We start from the raw sequence: 5,616 nt of genomic DNA on the forward strand, positions 1-5,616 counted from the left end.
AGTATATTTCCTATTTTTAAAATGTTTTTCCTGTTCGTTATGTGTGAAATGTTTGCATTAAAATATCATATTGTGTAATGCTTGTCCATTTTATATTTTGTATATTCTATCAGATTTCCTGTGTATTTTTCATATTTTGTAGTAATATGTATTTATAATTTTGTAAAGTAATATTATCTTAAATTTACATTTAGGGGACTATAGGTTTATTAATAAGTTCATTTTTGTATATTTTTTTCTACTGTATATAACTGTTTGTTCCTAAATAAATTATAAAAAAAAAAAAAAACATTCGAATTATTATACACTAAACAACAAACAACAAACACATTTTTTGTTAGATATTAACATTTAAAATGTAATTTGCTTACCTATGAATTATAGATTATTTATTATTTGAGTTTGAGTTCTTTTTATATGTAAATTGAAACGCAACTATGGAAGACAAATTTTTAGTTACCACTATGGGCGTTGGTTGAGAAGCTCCCACTTTGATTCACGGTAGAACCAGTTTAAACAACGATCTTTTATAAATTCTTTGATCTGGGTGTCTTGGGTAGTGCTTCCAAAGTATTATTGCTCTGGTAGCCATATAAGATCAGGTAGTTGGTGTCTGCAATCTGGCAGTAATATATTGTTTATTTTAAAAGTTACGAATATACTTTTCAAATGAAATATTTTTTACAACATATTTAAAATTGCAACTATTCATTAAAACGCGTATTATAATATGTCGTTTTTCATCATAGTAATTAAAATACTGAATGTGATATGTACTGTAGATACTGTTAGCAGCAGTAGAGCTCCTTGTGAATGAGTTCGTCCAGGGAAACTGACACCTTACCTAATTCTGCTGCCAAGTAGTAGTGTGAGCATTATTACTGTGTTCCGGTTTCGAAGGGTGCTGATGAAATCACGGACACATGGGACTTGTCAATTTATGTCTCAGGGTGACGGGCGCAGAGACAGATCCCTCAGATCTTTGTGATTTAAAGCTCGGAGTGACACTGCAACTGTTATGGACAGGCGTGTCGCTTACCATCAGGCGCACGACTTGTTCGTCCCGTCACTTAGTTTAAACGTTCTGGTTCACCACATTTTCTTCATTCGACAATTGATTTTTGAAATTAAGCGTGTTTGCTTTGAAAATTGAGTTTCTGCCTTAGTTGCGGCGAAGTTATACAACTTAGATATCTCCGTAGAATTGCCCTTTGATGGCACGTCCTTGACTCGTAAAGTACACCACAGAAAGCTAAGTGCCTCATCGTAACTTGTTCACAACTTGGAGATCCCTTGACAAATAATCTAAGTACTTGTACCATTGCTATCAAGTACGTACCTTATTACGTTTGAGAAAGCTTTAATATAAATTTCTTAATTGAAACTGTATAAACAGGAAAAAAGAGCAGACATTACCTGTGATCTACCTACCTACCTACTATAAAGGGGAACGTGTTTGTTGTTCGAAATTCGACATTTTTAAAAATGAAATCTAATGCGATCGTCACTTATGGGATCGCTGGCCAGCACAGCACAACTTCTACCTCCGGCGAACTCGCGTCAAAGCTCAATGCAAAACAAAGCAGTTTCGAACTGAGGATGTCTTATGTAAACATTTTTATTTTCATTTTAATAAAACTTTTTATCAGTAACCTCTTTCAGTTATAAATCTAAAAACTTATAAATGCGGCTTGCATTTGATTTTTTTTTTCGATAATGAATTGAGATTTGACCTCATTATTGCAATCTGTCAAACGGCCATAATAGCGTGCCGGTAGTGTAACAGTTAAGTAGACTATATTTGTCTAAACTTTGCGATGAGTTGTTGGCAACCAATTTTTCATAATATTTAAGAAAATTCCGATAAAAATCTAAACCTAGACTTCGAAGAACTGAGACAGAATGTGGAGACGAACTTTCTGTCTGTTTTTTTTATAATATCAAGTGACGAGGCGAACAAGTCGTGCGCCTAACGATAAGCTCCATGCCTGTCCATAAAAGTTGAAATGCCACTCAGAGCTTTAAATTGTAAAGATCTGAGGTGCACTGCCACTGCATCTGTCATCCAGAGACATAAGCTGACAAGCCCCATGTGCCTGTAATTTCACCAGAACCCTACCCTTCAAAACCTGAACACCGGAAATAGGTAAGGTGGCAGTACTTCCCTGGACGAACTTTCACAAGGAGCTCTACTGCTATTTTAAGTTAAATTTAGATAAATATGCTCTACCTTTTCCGATCACTGGACATTACTTATTAATCACGATCTCCGTGGCGTAGCGATTACCCCGTGGACGCTGGATAAGGAGATTTTGGGTTCCATTTTTGGTGGGACCAATTTGAGTACATTATACTTCTTGAAAAGTGACGGAACGAAGAAATCGTGCACCTGACGTTAAGCGACAAACCTATCCATAACAGTTGCAGTATCTCAAATTCCATAAATTCTTTGCTACGTCACAAATGGTATTTTCTGAGTGATTTTTTTTTTAAATTAACTCTAAACATTTATTTACATTAGGAGTCAGACAATTACTACACTACGGCGTCCATTTTGTAATAATATTCATTGTAATTTTCCGAGTTTATTTATAAAAGTCAAAACTCGCGCAAAAAGCTATATTTAGGTATTTACTGTTTATTTGTTACTTTAATTTCTAGCTCTCGATAGTTGTTGCTATTTAATGAAATTTTTATTGAATGTCAATGTTTCACCACCACATGATATTTAATTTAATTTTTGTGAAATTACTGCACTAGTTTGTTATAATTATAGTTAGTTTGTTATAATAGTAGTTTTGTAACAAACCTACTTTATGTATTTAGATGGCCTTAAGCCAAAATGTTCACTTTTTGTTCTCTAAGAATCCGCTAGATGGCATTGACCCATTGGGCGTTATTTTCTGAATCGCGGTGTTAAGATTTTCGCTCGAGTGGTGACTACTCGAACATAATTTTGTTGATGTGAGGCTCGTAACCCCGTTGCGTTAAATGCGCAGGGGACTACGCAACCTCAACCTGCGACATACGCAACTTCATGTGATATCACATCACATTACGTTTCCGTAAAAGTGATATTACATTGTGATATCACTATTACCCACAACATCACACAGCCTAACACAACAAAAAAAAAACATACCGACGAATTGAGAACCTGCTTTTTTCGAAGTCGGTTAAAAACGCGATGCGTTTTAAAACAACCCGTTAAACGCATTTCTAGAACTTAAACTTGCATTTTAAACAAGATGTACTTAAATATTACTCGAGAGAATAAAATAAAAATTACGAAATATTAAGAACCGTCTGGCAACCTACACTCACCCTGGTTAAATTTTACATTATAAATTACCACGTAATCAAGCAATGGCTATGGTAACGATATTTATAAGTTTTGATTAACTTCAAGATATAAAGACAATGTCATCTTGTTCGTTCCGTCACTTGTTAATATAAAAAAAAAACTTCCCAGAACACTCTTTCAAAGTAACTTCACTGTTATTGCAGCATTGTCTCGCCAATAATTTCACAAATGCATGTATTTTATTGAAAACAAGAACATTAACTAGACATCGCAACTTAACTCATCCATTAAAAGTTTAAGCCCCTTACCTTAACAGTTTAAATATAAAGTTTATGTTTGAAGTGACTCTTACCCGAATTAAGTGTTTCTCAATAGGAATTATGTTGGCCTAATTTCGGAAAAGTCGAGGAACCCGTACTTGGAAGCTTGACTTTACGAAACAGTACTGTTGAATCATTATTCAATTTAAGTATTCTCTCCACTTTTCACGGTCCATAACCAACTCCTTGCCTACTTTGTAGAGGCCGTTTCCGCATGCCACCACTGCGTGCTCCTACTGGTAGGAGCATGAGGACTAATATGTCCTTATGCTCCCATCGTGACGTCGTATCTAATAAAAAAATATCAAAATAAAAAAATAAAAAATATCTTTATTTCATAGGTAAGAAGAAAATTACACTATAGCCGCTGACTTTGACGTTCTTCTTTATTTGTCCACTGTATGCCTTTCTTTATTTTTCCCTCAACTTTAATGTTTTTCAATTCGTCTCTGCTTTTTTTATGATACCAAGTGACGGAACGGGCAATTCGTGCGCCTGGTGGTAAGCGACATGCCTGTCCAAAACAGTTGCAGTGCCACTCAGAGCTTTAAATAACAAAGATCTGAGGAGCACTGCTTCTGCGCCAGTATTCGAAACTGGAACGCAGTAATGTGAGCATTACATTGCTTGGCGGCAGAAACAGCCGAAGCAGCACACCCACATCTAAATATATACTATAAGATATCTAATAGAATTTAATTCGATTGAATATTGTAAGAGTTCAAATTCCCTCAAGATATCTTGAAGAAGGTTTCTAGATAATTTAAAGTAAAAGTGGGCACAACTCTATTAGTAGATCACAAGAGTGCTTTGAGAAATTATCTGTAAGTAGTCTTAAGAGTTATTCTTATCACTCTCTCTAACTCAAGTAACCCTTCTAGAATGCTACAAGACCATTTGTAGAATGTAGACAGTTTTTATTTAGTCTTGTAGACAGTTTTTAGATATATTATAGTCTATGATAGTTTTCTTAGTAATACTATTTTAAAACCAAAATACTAAAGCGTTACAAACAAAAGACGCAATTCTCTTAATGCTAATAGGTTTCAAGTTTAATGACTTACAAAATATAAACCATCGAAATTGCAACATGGCGAAATTAGATATAATATTTCTGACTCTTTCGCGCAATATTTAATCGGTTAGAAAGCGCGAATTGACATGCGACGTCAAATACATTGTGAAAAGTAATGTAAAACCTGTCATAAAAGTAATGCGCTTGCTAAATTTTAAATATTTATGTATAAAATATAAACTTAATAAAAATACAGTTATCGATTTTCGGTTTTAAATATTTATAGAAAGCTTAAATATACAAAATAACACACAAAACAAACCATTTCCAAGAAGTTCTAGGCTTCTTTAAGCTAATTTCAACCTAGATTTACTTTTTAAAAAGAAAATAAATTTTTCTCGGCTGCTTCATAGTCATTCTTTAAATATAAAAATGGCGATAAGAATTGAAACTAAAGCTTTTTTTTAAAACACTGTTGGGCACATTTTGTTTATAGCTTTATCTATAGAAAAACTTTAGAATACGAAAAGATTATTTTTACTTGCTTAAGTGTACTTGATCATAAAGAAGAATATTCACTCCTATGAATCTTTTATGATTGTCTACAAAACGCGATGTTTCTAAGCGATTTTTTCTTTTGACAGTATTACAAAAAACTTTTCAAAACACTAGGTCAAAAAACAATTAAAAAATTCCCATTTGTCGCAAAAGAACGTTATTCTGTATAATTATATGGAATGTGTTATATATGACTAGAAAGGTGGATAAATTCTCTATCATATAAATATAAGGAATATTTTAATGACACACCTAATTTATGTTGGAAGAAATAAAATTTTCATTACAAAATTGAGGTTATTTCTTCACGCCAACCACATTTCACACAATGATTTCGCTGTATTACGTACAGTAGTTTACGCGCTCATTTCAATTGTTTTTATAATTTCAGAACACGAAATTACTTTACAATGTTTATT

Source organism: Hyposmocoma kahamanoa, unplaced genomic scaffold (assembly GCF_003589595.1).
Source record: "Hyposmocoma kahamanoa isolate Upper Pololo Valley unplaced genomic scaffold, ASM358959v1 99906, whole genome shotgun sequence".
Lineage (NCBI taxonomy): Eukaryota > Metazoa > Arthropoda > Insecta > Lepidoptera > Cosmopterigidae > Hyposmocoma > Hyposmocoma kahamanoa.